General features: G+C 43.0%; 1 protein-coding gene across 5 annotated transcripts in view; it reads left to right on the top strand.

Annotated features, from left to right (window-relative positions):
* PDE4B (phosphodiesterase 4B) overlaps window positions 1-16,807 on the top strand; it is a 522,826-nt gene that overhangs the window by 327,584 nt on the left and 178,435 nt on the right. The gene's annotated exons all lie outside the window — the stretch shown is intronic.

The raw sequence follows: 16,807 nt of genomic DNA, 5'->3' as shown, positions 1-16,807 counted from the left end.
GGGAGTGTGGGATATACTGTAAGTAATAAGTGAACCAGCTATTCAAATATTTTTTTAACAAAATCAAAAATGTCAATTCTACCCTAAGAAATTGGTTTGTTTGTTTTTTTTCAAAAGGCATTAAGTCAATATATAGCGCTCAGAGCCAAAAAGCACTACCTTCTTTTTGAAGTTTCCCTGCAAGTGTCTGCTCCAATGATTATATTTTTTGGGATCCAACACAACTAGAATCATTTTTGCAGGTTAACGAGAAATAAGATCTGACTTGTTTATTTTTTTTATTTCAAAAGGGGATTAGATTTGATATCAGTGCATTAGATTTTAGGATGTAATTGCCTAGTTTTTCTTTGAAAATGTGAACACTTCTCTCAATTTGGAGGGGCTACATGGAATTCTAATATAGGGTCAGATGGTGGATAAGATATGATTGTATTTCTTTATTTCCATATTCCTAAACTTTGTGATGTAACATTGTTGAAAAGTTTCTATGAAAAAAAAATATATATATTTAGTGCTCAGCATTGTTTTTTTTTTACAACAGGTCTTATATAAATCAATTTTTGTTTATTTTCATACATATCCAGGGAAGGGAGGGGGGATATCTCTGTCCTTATTTGATCTTAGAGTATTTACACTCGGGGTGGGTAGGAGGATGGGAGGAGGGTCAAGATAAGGAAATTGGGTCATTAGGGCATAGACAGGGGGTGGGTAAGCAGAGTAGGCAGACTTGATGGGCTGTAGCCCTTTTCTGCCGTCATCTTCTATGTTTCTATGATTTATTAAATTGTTTAGGGTAAGATTATTGGGGAACTCTATGTTGTAATGTTTTATGGTTTAATTATTGAATGGGTGGGGGGGAGTTGGTTGGGAGAAAATGCTTAAGTATAATTGTAAGTTGAAGGTGCTTATGTCAATGTATTATATCATATAGTTTCATGTATTGCACTGTTAAAGTATGAAAATCAATAAAGTTTTTTTTTTAAAAAGACGGATCTTATTTTTCATAAACTCTCTTCAGAATTCCACTACTGCTTCTGCAGCTTGCTTTGCCCTTCTTTTCTTGCTGCTTCTAAACTTCAAGAGATGGCAAATTAATTGCTTGTGATTGCAAATTTGGGTTTTTCGTAAACATCAAAAGAACTGGAAGATTGCAGCTTACAGCCCCCTACCCCCACTCCCAATAATGATGTTTAAATGGTGTTTCTAAACAGTTTGCATCCTGGTAACATTTTCAATTACATTATTGGTTGTGTGCTGGGGAAAAAAAAAACCATTCAGGAATAAGCGAAGCAGGCCTTCTAATTGCAGGTTTTTACTGTTTGTAAGGATGAAAGTGTCACTGTTCTAGTGCTGTGCCAGGAAAGCATGATTGATAATATCTGTCTCCGATGTCACCCAGAGAGAAAAGAATAAAACCTCAGTAGACTCCGTGCAATGCAGCTGTCTAGCATAGCTCTAATTTCTCTGCCCCATTGACGTCATTGTGAGGTTTCAAACCAGTCCAGAGTGTCTAGTAAGCTTGCACAGAAATGAAAGGAAAGAACAGAAAGCCACACATTCATAACCTGTAGTTCACAGAAAATGGAGGGTAGTATTTTCTCTGTTCAGTAACAGGCAAATTCTGCTCATCTTCTGTCCCTTTTAAGTTTATTAAAATGTCATTAAGCACCCAAAAGGTGATTAGGTAGCTCTATAAAAACACAGGGTTTGAAAGAAAGTAATCTCACTGCCAAATAAATTATGTGTCGATGATTAACGCGTTCCACGGCTTGCAAATACTCACCCTTACCCAGAAATTGAGAATTTGTAATGTGTTCAGATCAAGAGATTTACAAAAGGTGACAGCTTGCATCCATGCTTATCTGCACATTGTGTTTTTAATCGTTTAGCTGTTTTGACTATTTGTATCGAAATTACAGACCACCACATTTTCATTTGGGCACCTACAGGTACAGCAGGTCATATGGAAACCTAGAAAACAGAAAACTGCATTGTGCATATAATAAACATTTAACCTCATAAAATGCCTTAGTTTCCTTTTTAGCAGTTCTGCTTTGCCACATCAAAGCTTCGGCTTAATCTTAGCAATTTTAAACCAACAGGAGTCTATTTGAGGGGAAAAAATAGTATATTTGTCTTTCATGTTTATTAACATGGTATTCAAGCCACCAATTGGATTTGCTTTGTGAAATGATTTGGGTTCTGAACTAATTAGGCATCTACTACTACTTTAAAAATTCATGATTCGAATCAACTCACCAATTCAGGTGCAAACTATAAGGGGGTGCTCTTGGGGTCAGTGTCATCATCCAAACTTCTTCCCTTTCCGACAGCAGCAGCAACAGCAGCCTTCACTCGGCGTCAGACCTTCCTCTCTGCTGGGTCCTGCCTTCATGGAAACAGGAAGTAAGCAGGACCAACAGAGAGGTAGGCCCAACACTGGCAGAGCAGTGAGTTGTGAAGACTGCTGACAATGAGAGCGAGGTAAACATCAGGGGGATAGAGAAAAGCAGTACCCGATTGGGGGGAGGGAGGGGTAAGGAAGAAAGCCATCCAATTAGAGGGGAGGGAGAAGGAAGGGAGAGGAGAGAGTGATGCTAGACAATGGGGAAGGGAGGGTAAGGAAGGAGAGAAGATGCCAGAGCAAGGAGGGGTAGAGATGGATGGGAAGGAGAGGAGAGATATGCCAGGGCATGGAGGGAAGGAAGGGAAGGAGAGGAGATGCCAGACCATTGGGAAGAGAAGGAGAGAAAGGAAGGAGAGGAGATGCTAGAGCATGGAGAGAGAGAGATGGAAAGGAAGAAGAGGAGAAAGATACCAGGGCATGGGGGAGGGAAGAGAAGGAGACAGATGCCAGACTATGAGGTGCAGGTGGGCTGGAGGAAATGGAAGAGAGAGAGGGTGCTGGCCACATGGGTGGGATGTGCTAGAGGGAAGGGAAGAGAGAGAGAGGGGGTGCTGGCCACATGGGGTGGAGGGGTGCTGGAGGGAAGGGAGAGAGACAATGGACTGGGGGCTGGAGCTGAAGGGGAAGGGAGAGAGGGTGCTGGACCCTTTAGGGAGTGCTGAACCTGCAGGGAGGAGAAGAGAGAAAGGAAGGGAAGGTACAGAAATGGAAGATGGATGGTGAGCATGGAGAAAGAAGAAAATGTGACATGGGAAGGAGATCCTGGCGAGCAAGTTAACAGAAGGCAAACAGAAATCAGAGCCTGGGACCAATATGATTTGAATAATAAAATGACCAGACAACAAAAGGTAGAAAAAAAATGTATTTTCTATTATGTGATTACGGCAGATTTGAAACGTGCATCCTGCCAGAGCCGGTGTTAGACAGCGAGCACGAGCTGGGATCTAACAGTGTTTGTTTTGTTTACACATGACAGTGCCATTGTGGGATTGGAGAGGGAAAAAGGGGGCGGGGTGGGTGTAGAGGCTGCAAAATAAACTCGCCAGCTCATTTTAAAGCTATATCATAGAAAGTAAATCAAATTGTATCGAAAAGAAAAATCAATTCAGTTGATCGAATCAAAATTTTTTTTACTACTACAATTTTTTTTACTACTACAATCTTTTCTATAGCACTACTAGACATACACAGTGCTGTACATATTATATGCAGGTACCTGCCCCTTTTGGGCTCAGAATCTGAGCTTTGTACTTGGGGCAATGGAGGGTTAAGTGAATTGCCCAAGGTCATAAGGAGCTGCAGTGGGAATCGAACCCAGAAAAAGGAGGGTGAAGGAAACTGCTAAAATCATTGAAGACAAGCAGGCTGCAGAGATGCATTTAAATAGGGAATGCTTATATTTCAGGATTTCATTTTTAACAAAGATGGTGTTCAATGAGTCAATTCTTTACTGATTTGCAAGCTACAATTGGCAGCCGCTAAGTTTACCAAAGCATGTGGGATAGAGGAACCCAAACTATAGCTATGTGAGACAGAGTTCCATGTTAGGAGTTACCGCTCAGGAAAAGGATCTAGGTGTCATCTTTGAGGATATGGTGAAACCCTCAGTTCAGTGTGCAGTGGCAGTTTAAGAAAGCAAATACAATGTTAGGAATCATCAGGAAATGAATGGAAAACAAAGATGAGACTGTTATAATGCTCTTCTATGGCTGTATGTTATTGCTGCTCCTTGAACACTGTGTGCAATTCTGTTTGCTGTATCTCAAAAAAATATATATATAACGGAATTAGAAAAGTACAGAGAAGGGCAACAAAAATTCTAAAGGTGATAGGACGACTTCCCTAGGATCAGCTCAGGGGAGATATGATAGAAGTCTATAAAACATCGAGTACATGTGAATCGCTTGTTTTCTGTTTCCGAAAATACCAGGACTAGAGGGCATGCAATGAAGCTACTAAGTAGTAGCTTTAAAACAAACCAGAGAAAATATTTTTCATTTAACATGTAACTAAGCTCTGGAATTCATTGGCAGAGAATGTGGTGAAAGCAGTTAGCTTAGCGGGGCTTAAAAAAGATTTGGACAACTTCCTAAAGCAAAAGTCCATAAGCCGTTAAGATGGGCTTCGGGAAATCCACTGCCTATTCCTAGAATAAGCAGCATAAAATCTGTTTTTCTCCTTGGGATCTTGCCAGGTACTTGTGACCTGGGTTGGCCACTGTTGGAAACAGGATATTGGGCTTGTTGGACCTTCGGTCTGTCCCAGTATGTTCTTATGTTGAGGGAGCATTTTTATCGAGATCTTTTTCTCCATTTTTTGGGGGAAAGAATTTAAATTAGCAAATCTTTTGGATCTTGTGTTGTTCATATTGAATAAGTTGTGCTGTCTGGTTTTGAGTGTTACTTTACTGTCATGGTTGTACATTAATGGAAACATTAGCGCATGGCCATTAATTTTGGAAAATGGAACATCGGCCATTTTCCAACTACAGTCAGAATGGCTGTGGCACATGGAAAAGACCCATATAAGAGGGCGCTAAGGCCACTTTCTACTGCAGCTTTCCTCTACAGATCCCTGGCGTTCCAGGCATGCAAATGGAACAAATGTCTATCCCCTCTCATCTTTAATTCTCCCTCCTACCAAACTTTCAGGAAGTCAATCAAAACTTATCTCTTTGACAAATATCTCTGACTCCCGCCCTCCTTGGAACTCTACTTTTAACTATGCCTTGTACCTCCCACCTTCCTGCACCTCCCACCTACCTGCCTTCTCCCTACCTGCACCTCCCACCTACCTGCCTTCTCCCTACCTGCACCTCCCACCTACCTGCCTTCTCCCTACCTGCACCTCCCACCTACCTGCCTTCTCCCTACCTGCACCTCCCACCTACCTGCCTTCTCCCTACCTGCACCTCCCACCTACCTGCCTTCTCCCTACCTGCACCTCCCACCTACCTGCCTTCTCCCTACCTGCACCTCCCACCTACCTGCCTTCTCCCTACCTGCACCTCCCACCTACCTGCCTTCGCCCTACCTGCACCTCCCACCTACCTGCCTTCTCCCTACCTGCACCTCCCACCTACCTGCCTTCTCCCTACCTCACCTCCCACCTACCTGCCTTCTCCCTACCTGCACCTCCCACCTACCTGCCTTCTCCCTACCTGCACCTCCCACCTACCTGCCTTCTCCCTACCTGCACTTCCCACCTACCTGCCTTTTCCCTACCTGCACCTCCCACCTACCTGCCTTCTCCCTACCTGCACCTCCCACCTACCTGCCTTCTCCCTACCTGCACCTCCCACCTACCTGCCTTCTCCCTACCTGCACCTCCCACCTACCTGCCTTCTCCCTACCTGCACCTCCCACCTACCTGCCTTCTCCCTACCTGCACCTCCCACCTACCTGCCTTCTCCCTACCTGCACCTCCCACCTACCTGCCTTCTCCCTACCTGCACCTCCCACCTACCTGCCTTCTCCCTACCTGCACCTCCCACCTACCTGCCTTCGCCCTACCTGCACCTCCCACCTACCTGCCTTCTCCCTACCTGCACCTCCCACCTACCTGCCTTCTCCCTACCTCACCTCCCACCTACCTGCCTTCTCCCTACCTGCACCTCCCACCTACCTGCCTTCTCCCTACCTGCACCTCCCACCTACCTGCCTTCTCCCTACCTGCACCTCCCACCTACCTGCCTTCTCCCTACCTCACCTCCCACCTACCTGCCTTCTCCCTACCTGCACCTCCCACCTACCTGCCTTCTCCCTACCTGCACCTCCCACCTACCTGCCTTCTCCCTACCTGCACCTCCCACCTACCTGCCTTCTCCCTACCTGCACCTCCCACCTACCTGCCTTCTCCCTACCTGCACCTCCCACCTACCTGCCTTCTCCCTACCTGCACCTCCCACCTACCTGCCTTCTCCCTACCTGCACCTCCCACCTACCTGCCTTCTCCCTACCTGCACCTCCCACCTACCTGCCTTTTCCCTACCTGCACCTCCCACCTACCTGCCTTTTCCCTACCTGCACCTCCCACCTACCTGCCTTCTCCCTACCTGCACCTCCCACCTACCTGCCTTCTCCCTACCTGCACCTCCCACCTACCTGCCTTCTCCCTTCCTGCACCTCCCACCTACCTGCCTTCTCCCTTCCTGCACCTCCCACCTACCTGCACCCGACTTCCTAAGCCACGCCGATTGACTTGTTTATAACCTCTCTATCTCCTTCTTGCCTGCTCCCGACTCGCTAAGTTATATTGATTGATTGACTTATTTGTAAATTTCGCTGTAGATGTACAGTCTCTTGTCATGTAAACCGCTCTGAACTATTCTGGTTCTGCGGTATACAAAAATAAAGTTATTATTATTATTATTATTAAAAGGATCCCATAGTGATTTCATAAGCCTCCGTTTTCTTCAGAAGTTTAACTGATTTGAAGTTGATGAGATATTTTCGTAGATAAATCCAGAGCAAGTTCTACCTTCTGCTTCACAAGGCTTGATTCACGAAGGCTTTTGTCCTACCCTGTATTTAGGGGGAATAAAAAGCTGAGTGAATCAGACCATAGAGTACTTAATGCATTAGTAAACTTAGCAGCTGCTAATTGTAGCTTGCAAATCAGTAAAGAATTGACACAGTGAACACCATCTTATGCAACCTAAAGGTTGCTGTGCAGTTTACCATCGTTGAACAAAGACTGTAACATCCACACCATGTAATATGGATTTTATTTGATCTCTGGATTCTGATCAAACCTAGAGGACCTGAAATAAATAAACAGTGATTAGTTAATAAATGCTGTATCAATCTTCACGATGCTGCTGGCAACTCGGTCTATTTATAAACCCTTAAGTAGAAGTCAAATTTGTCAAAGATGTATCTTTTTGTGTTATGCTAATGTGTTGAGACTGAAATAATGAGCAGACTAATGTATAGCTTCAATTAGAGATCTTAGATGAAGTTGCAAAAAATAGTTTTGGTGCTGTACATTAGGAACTTAATAACATCTCATTTTGCTGGTAGCTGTGCAGGGACTAAAGTAATTATCTCCTTGAATACATTAAAGAGTTTTGCATTGAGATGATCTTTCTTTCTGGTTTTTTCCACCTTGTTTACTCTAATCCAGGGGCATCCAATATTCAGTCCACAGCCGTGGGCAACCCACTCAACTCTGGGATGTGACTCGCTTGGGATTTTTAGCAAAATAAATAAATGCATGTTGTATTTCAGAGCATCGCAGAGCTCTTTGGTGGATAGAAGTTCCCATTTCAGAAGATGTTTGCACACTTTGATGGGTATTTGTCAGGCTGTAACGGGCTAAAATATTCAGGCACTTTGCACACACATGGAGTTTTGACCATACGGCCTACTGGGATTTGCAAGGTTGGTCTGGGGGATGGACCTTTGGGGGGTTTTTTGTGTTTTTTTTTTTTAAATCCAAAATTCCTAAATTGTATTTTTCCTGGAAATGTCCAGTTAGTCTCTTTAGTAATCCGCCTAGAACTGCAAGGTACGGGTGGAATAGAAGTCATTAATGTAATGTAATGTAAAGGGGGGCATTAGGTTGGGTTATGAGTTGAAGGGGGTTGCAAAAGGGGTCTTTGAAGGGAATACTTCAATTCAACCTCTTTAGCATCAAAATTCTGGTCTAGCAACACTGCATAGTAAGTGTTCCGTTGGACCTGTTGTCAAAGCAACACTATGCCCCACTTTGACAAAACTGCGATAGCAGTTTCTAGTGTGGGGAGCCGCGCTGAATAAGCCCGCGCTGCTTCCGACGCTCATAGGAACTCAATGAGCATCGGGAGCAGTGCAGGCCATTCAGCGTGGCTCTTGTTGCTAGAAACTGCTGTCGCAGTTTCATAAAAGGAGGCCTATGTTTAGTGTTATAAGAACATAAGAATTCCGCTGCTGGGTCAGACCAGTGGTCCATCGTGCCCAGCAGTACGATCACGCGGCAGCCCCCAGGTCAAAGACCAGTGCTCTAAATGAGTCCAGCCTCACCTGCGTACGTTCCAGTTTAGCAGGAACTTGTCCAAATTTGACTTGAATCCCTGGAGGGAGTTTTCCCCTATAACAGCCTCCAGAAGAGCATTCCAGTTTTCTACCACTCTCTGGGTGAAGAAGAACTTCCTTACGTTTGTACGGAATCTATCCCCTTTCAACTTTAGCGAGTGCCCTCTCGTTCTCCCTACCTTGGAGAGGATGAACAATCTGTCTTTATCTGCTAAGTCTATTCCCTTCAGTATTTTGAATATTTCGATCATGTCCCCTCTCAGTCTCCTCTTTTCAAGGGAGAAAAGGCCCAGTTTCTCTAATCTCTCACTGTACGGCAACTCCGTCAGCCCCTTAACCATCTTAGTTGCTCTTCTCTGGACCCTTTCGAGTAGTACCGTGTCCTTCTTCATGTACAGCGACCAGTGCTGGACGCAGTACTCCAGGTGAGGGCGCACCATGGCCCGGTACAGCAGCATGATAACCTTCTCCGATCTGTTCGCGATCCCCCCCTTCTTTATCATTCCAAGCATTCTGTTCGCCCTTTTTGTCGCCGCTGCACATTGTGCAGACAGCTTCATCGACTTGTTGATCAGAACTCCCAGGTCTAACTAAATAAGGGGTCCTTTTATTGAGGTGCGCTAACTGATATAGCGCACGCCAAATGCTAAGGCATCCATTATATCCTATGGGCATCTTAGCATTTAGCATGCGCTAAATCAGTTAGCGTACCTCAATAAAAGGACCCCTAAACTACTTGGCTTGATGAGATTGTAAATGATTTTGCAGAGGTTTATATCACTGGGCTCCTTCCCTACACGGAGTTAGAATATTTCATGGAGCTTCCATTTGTACCCATATGTTCCACTTTATTTTAGATTCCATTTTATATTCCTGGTTGCAGTTTGCTAAGCAAGGAAAATAAGTGAATTTAAAGCTCGGTTCTCTGCATTCCAAGTTTTTTCCCTTATCACATTTAATCAAGAAATGTTTACCATGTTGTTCTGGTGATCCCTACCCCCCAAAAAAAGGGGTGCACAAGTATAAAAAAGATAGCCAGGAAGATGACATAGATCAGACCATGGAGCTATTTTCATAGAGCCTGAAAAGAGATTAAATCATGAGAGGTGCAGAAAGGAAGCATGGAACTGTTATTCACTGTCATGATGCAAAACAGGGAGGAGGTAACACTTGACGAAACTGAAACAGGAGTTGGGTTTAAAACAAAAGGATACAAGAAGTTCTGGAGGAGACTATTGAAAGCGAGGGATTCAATAGATCCAGAAAGCACAGCCTCCCTCCTCTTTTCATCCCAAACACATTGTCAGGTCCTCTCCGTCTTTTTACTTACAAACCCTGGAGGGCTGGGGCGGAAAGATTAACAAACTCCTCATAACAGCCATATTTCAACAGAAACCTTCCCAATGGATGCTCGACATTTCCTCCAGATAATTTACTTAAAACCAAAATCCTGCGGAGAGCCCACTTCCTCCCTTTAGAACAAGCAGATGAAAAAAGCACTTTCATGATGCGCATTTCAGATCATCTATGCCTTGAGTAGTGCCTGGATTGGTAAGAGAGAGCCACTGAAGGAAAAGGCAGGGCAGAAAATGTTATGTGCTGTGGAGCAACTTCCGCTTCGTAGCTGCTGGCTGTGGTTCCTGAGCCCTCCACAGCGCCCTCCAGAGGGAAGTGGTGGAGATGAAAACAGTGACGGAATTCAAAAAAGCGTGGGATGAACACAGGGGAATCTCTAATTAGACAATGAATAGTATGAAAAATAAAACTTAAATAATTGCATGTGTGTTGAACTGAGCTTCGATAGTGACTCCGGCTGTGAAGAACTAAGGTCTGCTCTTGGGAAGATTTGCACGGTCTGTGTCCCATATATGGCAATTTGGTTTAGCAGGGCTGGGGAGGGCTTTGACAGATACTCCAGTAATTTGGAGCATGAGGACGGTGCTGGGCAGATTTTTACGTCTATATGCCGCAAATGATAAGATGGTTTGAATGGTGTCAGATCAAAAGCGCGCCGGGACAAAGGCGCGCCCAGACAATTGAGCATAGCGCGGAGGCACGCGCAGCTCAAAATTACTGTTTTTAGGGCTCCGATGCAGGAGCGTGGGGGGGGAACCCCCCCACTTTACTTAATAGACATCGCTCCGCGTTGTGGGGGCGTTGTGGGGGGGTTTGGGGGGTTGTAACTCCCCACATTTTACTGAAAACTTCACTTTTTCCCTGTTTTTAGGAAAAAAGTTAAGTTTACAGTAAAATGTGGAGGGTTACAACCCCCCAAACCAACCATAACGCTGGCGCGATCTCTATTAAGTAAACTGAGGGGGTTCCCCAACAAAACCCCCCGTCGGAGCCCCTAAAAACGGTAATTTTCTTCGGTGCGCACCTCCGTCTTGCGCTCAGTTGTCGTCACGCGCCTTTGTCTTTCACGGCGTTGTCTATGAACCGGTTTGAATAGGATGGAGTGAGCTTCAACAGCAGCTCCAGGAGTTGAAACCTGAGGACAGTAGCAGGCAGACTTCTACGGTCTATGGCCTAGAAACATCAAAGAAAGACCATTTAATCTTGAATTAATAATGCATGTGATTGTTGAGTAGACTAGATGGGCCATTCAGGTCTTTAATCTGCCATCATTTCCCTGTCTTGAATGCTACAGAAACCGATGTTAATCAACATTCCCATTTCATGTGCACTGAATTTTGGTAGATGAGGCCATTTTCAAATATAGTAACGTGTGGGAATATCAGCAGCAGCTTGTACAGGGAACTCCTCTTGTATCAGAATCTGTCGCTTCTAAATGTAGCTCATCCCTTGACTCATCTCCAGTTTATTCTGTTTAACTTAATGCCTACACAAGAGAGGACTTGGCAAAGCACATGCTTATCCTTAGTTTAGAGCATTCATTGAGTGGGCATTGCAGAATAAAGCAATCTGGAGCAGTCTAGGCTCAACACAAACAGAAAATTGAGGGAATAGAATGAAAAGACTTTTGCAATTATTGGTGTCTGAACGTCTGTTAATGATCTATTATTTTGATTTCTGGACCATAAAAGCAAGATTGGGAAAATCACTTTTGGGCCAGTATCCGTCCATCAAAGTCATCAGCTAAAGATGAAAAATAATTTCCATATATTCAGCCCCACTATCTGGATAATGGCTGGTGCTGAATACTTAGACAATGCTGCCCTAAATCATCCAGATAGTGGACTGAATGTTGCCACTATGCAGAAAAATCCCAGGACCATCCTGGCTCAACCCACACCCTGCCCCACTACCGTACTACCCATATGGCGGGGGGGAGGTGAGTTTATAAGGCATTCCCTAATTTTAGGCAGTAGAGATGTGCATATATAGCCTCTTACAGAACCCCAGCCCCAGGGGGTGGCCTCATGATTAGTGTAGTAGCCTGACAACCTGGAGAACTGGGTTTGATTCCCACTGCTGCTCCCCTTGACTCTGGGCAAGTCACTTAATTCTTCATTGCCCCAGGTGCAAAATAAGAACTTGTATATAATAGGGGAAACACTTTGATTGTAAGTTAAAAAAAAAAAAAGATGGTGTATCAAATGTTATTCCTAACTAGTGGAAAAGTACTCTCCATGGGGTTTTTTTTTAATTCTTTATTGATTTTCCAAACATCAATAGTGCAAGACACAACTATATAACATATAATAAGTCAATAAAAGCACATTCAACTTACAAATATACATAACCAACCAATTTATCCCCCCAATTTATGCTTAATTAATAAAACACAAAATACATAGATTTTCCCAATAACCTTACCCTATTCAAATTAATAATATCCTCCCACCCAACCCAGATGTAAATACTCAAAGGTTTTGATCATGTGTAATTTGTTGATGGGCATACACATGACGAGTTTAGCCAGAGCATAGGAGAGTGCAAATTTGCATGTAAATTACAGTAGTCTAAATCTGCGTTTGATCTGGCTAACATCTAAAGCAGTGTCCCGCAAACGTTCTCAATCTGCAGCCCACTAAAGATAGTGGCCGCAGCTCGAGGCACCTGGAAGTGCACGGGTGTTGCCGTGACGACATCACATGCATGTGTGAAGTCATCACTTCGACGTCCATGCATGAATGAAGGCCCTTTAGACGGGCCCCGAGACGCCAGTGGAGGGTGCCAGCAGGGAAGAGGGCCGCAGAGAAGGAAAGGCACTGGTGCCGGCTGATTGCCTACAGGACGTGCCTCTTGCCACGAGAGGCATGTCCAGTAGGCAGTCAGCTAGCACCTCTCCTCCTCCCCAGTGTGCCGCAGAACACCTGAAATCTCAGGAGGCACACAGTTTGTGATACTCTAGTCCAGGGGTAGGGAACTCCGGTCCTCGAGAGCCGTATTCCAGTCGGGTTTTCAGGATTTCCTCAATGAATATGCATTGAAAGCAGTGCATGCAAATAGATCTCATGCATATTCATTGGGGAAATCCTGAAAACCCGACTGGAATACGACTCTCGAGGACCATAGTTCCCTAACCCTGCTCTAGTCTAAAGGGTTGGTGTATGTCATCACATCACAAATATAAGGCCATTTTCTATCCCTTGCACTAAAGTTCTATAAAGAAAAAGTAGACTCAATTCTCATGTAAGGATGAACAACTTGGTTGTGTATCTCTTTGTTCCTCTTTATTGAACAAAAAAGGTGCAGCTTCGTATTGGTGCAAATATTTTAAAAAGGTTACCTATACTCAACCAAAAGGATTGCAAAGTGCATGGGGAATTTGACATGAATACTGAATACAATTGATAGAAATGCAATGGAAGAGGGTTTGGTTATCTATTTCCAAGTCACTTCATTCAGCAAATATAATTCAATCATCATTCTTCCTAATTCATAAAGCATTTTTGGACGCCTCTGAAATTATCCAAAATTGATGTGAGCAAGCAGAATTTTTGTTGGACTTGCAGGTTAGCGACTGGTACTTTAGAACATATGGGGGTCTTTTTACTAAGGTGCGCTAGCTGTTTTAGTGCACGCTAAACGCTAACGCGTCCATTATATCCTATGGATGCATTAGCATTTAGTGCGTGGTAATATTTAGTGCACGCTAAAACAGTAAAAGGACCTCATGATTTTTTCATGTCCGTTTGTTAAAGCATATTAGGAAAAAATTGAGGTAACTATCTGAGATACTTTCCTTATCAGAACCATTAACTTTTAAAATAGTCCTACTTGGGGCACTTGGTTTAGAAAGTGCAGTTGATACTTTTAAAGCACAGTTGTTGAAAAACTTACTAATGATAACTGTTAAATCTATATTAATCAATTGGAAAGATTTCTCTAAATTGGTTTATAACATCTGGTGGAATATGCTGTGTTTGTATGCTAAATATGGAAAAAAATGTTTGCTTTTCGGTGTGGTAATGTGTGTAAATTTAGGAACCTATGGGAATCTGTTAGTAGGTATGGTAATTAATTGTGGTATGTTTGTAATAGACCCTTGCTTTCCTCTTATCCTAAGTGACCCTCATAGAGCTGAGGAAGCCTGTAAGGGTAGCTCTATCCAAGCAGAGTCTCTGAATAACAGTATAATGGTCATCTGAATATATTGCTCTGCTTGCTTTAAACTGGGCCTTGTAGGTGCAGGAAGATAAGGCAGTCACAGGGGAGTCTTATACCCCATGTCTTCAATTATGATCCAGTGCTGTACCCTCATCAGCGATACATGGGATAGTACAACGATCTTTTTTTAAAAAACTGGTGACATGTTTTTCCATAGTGGGAAATGCATCCGTCCTCATCTCACTTGAGTCGCCCCAGGTCCAGGCACGTGTCTGTAATCCTTTTTGGGGAGACAGAGCATCCGTGAACTACACATTATATAGTTAACTTTATTGCTGAAAAGTCTGATCTGGAGGAGACCCCAGGTTACAAGTTTTATTTAAAATTTGATTCTAACGCTGATCAGCATTTCTAAGCGATGTACCTCAATAAAAAGTGGGGGACACGATTGTATACATACAATAGACTCGCGTATACATTTTTAAACTAACTCAAAAACGTTAGGAAAGAGGGAGGAACTACAATATTTATAATAAAGAGAGACATTTAAGGATTGAACAAAAGATGTGGGTATCTAAGAATAATGAATAGTACTAAAAATATCACCGATCAAGAGAAACAGCAAAAGAAAATTGTCTGTACTCTAGTCATACTTATCGAAAGCATCTCTAAAGAGGAAACTCTTTATTGTAAAAATAAAAATGAAAATCCTGAAGCTCCTAAGCAAGGTAAGCCTTACTGAAGCAGAGCAGATCAGGGTGTAGAAGCAGCCATTGGATCTAGGACAGACTGAGGCAGCAGAGTACCCAGGGCATCCACAGGATCTGGTTGAGGCAGCAAAGGATCATGGGCAGCACAGGACAAATTGGAGCCCCATATCCAAAACCACAGATGATCTGATGCAGCACATAAATAAAAACAACAAATAAACAGATAGAGGAACCAGTTCAAAAAATACTTTCCACTTTCAACGGTGCTCAGAATCCAAGATGGAATGTAAGAACTCAGAGTGGGGGATTAACCCCTACCAGAACTCTTGTGGTATCTATCATTGCACCATGACTGCTGTGAAAAGTTGTTTTGAAACATTGAATAAAATAAGTGATACTTTGTAACTTGCACACTTTCAAATTGCTTATAATGTATGAATGGTTCAAAGGTTAAGTAACTTAGCTGAAGATTGCTGCTAGCGTTAATTTGGCTGGGTCCTGACGCGTTTCGCCTTACTGGCTTCCTCAGAGAACCCACATACAATCTTGCATATTGTTATTTATCCTAAGAAAGACAGAAAAGTATGGTACATGTAAAAATGGGTATAAAAAACTCAAATTCATACCAAACTCTCGGCGCAGGAGGCAATGTACCTGGTTTGAAATCAGTCAAATTTTCTTTTCCTGTCACATGAGCGCTCAGCTGAGCACCCGATATTTATGCTTGAGAAGAGATGTCAATCAACTAGTGGAGAAACGCCCACCACTCCACTTCTTTATTCAGTCCCAAAGGAGTCACTGTCTGTTTATTTGTGATTCCGTTTTTTGGAACTAGGCTTTTTTGACCTAACCCAGTCGTTTATATTGGGATTCAGCACATAAATAAAAGCCAGATCTTCCGCAGACCCCATTGTAGAAGAATAGAGCAGATCCAGATGATCTGACTTTTAATCAGTCCTGATGGATGCAGATGCACATGGATGGGGAGAAGGAAGGAAAGAGAGAAAGAGGTTACACCACACCTGGATGAGAGGGGAAGGGAAGAGAGGGAGGATATACATGGATTGGGTGAAGGGAACAGATGGAAAACTAGGCTTGACAAAGGGGTGGACAACCAAAGACAATGTGCTCATAAACATTATTTTCTGGTCCTGCCTACATGGACTGGCTCTTTCCACAACACGCTGAAACAGGCTGAAAATTCCAGTCCTCCTTGCTTATTCCATACCCAAAGCAGGGATTTTTTAATTTTTTTTTTTTTTGGGGGGGGGGGATCACATTTTCATAATCTTCATAAAAGGATGGAAGAAATTCATCTATACACCTTTAGAAAATGGATGAGTAGCCTAGTGATTAGCACAGGAGATTGAGAAACAGGAGATGCTTCCTGTCACCTGGGCCAAATCACTTCACCCTCCATAGCCTCAGGTACAAACGGAGTCTGATTGATCTATATTATGTGCTTAAGTGGTAAAGAAGACCCATTGATAATAAAGGAGCTTCAATTAAATAATGTATATTTAAATCATATTAGACATAGTCTGTTGACCCGCATTAATATGAAATAACTCACCATACAGCAGGCTTACCTCATTGCTGCTGCTGGCTGCCCAAGGAGGAGGTAGATGGTGGAGTTGGGATCTAGAGAGGTCATAAGGGGAAGCAGCATCAGAGGTCAGAGAATGGAGGGGAGGGGAAGGGGCTCAAGAAACAGCTTGAAGGGAGGGAGGCTAGAGAAACAGCATGGTACAGCAATAACACAATCTAAAAACTTCCAAGCTATGCTTCCATTTGAGATTTTGTAGAAATTTGCGTATTTATTTATTCATTTGTGTTTTATCTTTTATTTATTTATTTATGAAGCAAAATCAGCTTATTTTTCTTTTTTAACATAATTGTTGTTTTGAAATAGCCTATTTCTGGCGCTTGGGGACGGTTTGTGCTCTAATTCTATGCAAATCGTGTGATGACATCATCAAATTTGCATTTTTTATCGCAAGTTTAGCTGCATTTTATGCCCTGTTTTTTTTACTTGTTTTGAGTTAAACATTAGTGATTCTATCAGATGATAAGGTTTGTATTAACTTTTGAGACAAATGTTATCATAATTTTCTACGATATTTCCAGGTTTCCATGGGTCTTTTTTTTTTACATTTTTT

The sequence above is a fragment of the Geotrypetes seraphini genome, chromosome 12 (assembly GCF_902459505.1).
Source record: "Geotrypetes seraphini chromosome 12, aGeoSer1.1, whole genome shotgun sequence".
NCBI lineage: Eukaryota > Metazoa > Chordata > Amphibia > Gymnophiona > Dermophiidae > Geotrypetes > Geotrypetes seraphini.
This window is presented reverse-complemented; position numbering and strand designations above follow the sequence as displayed.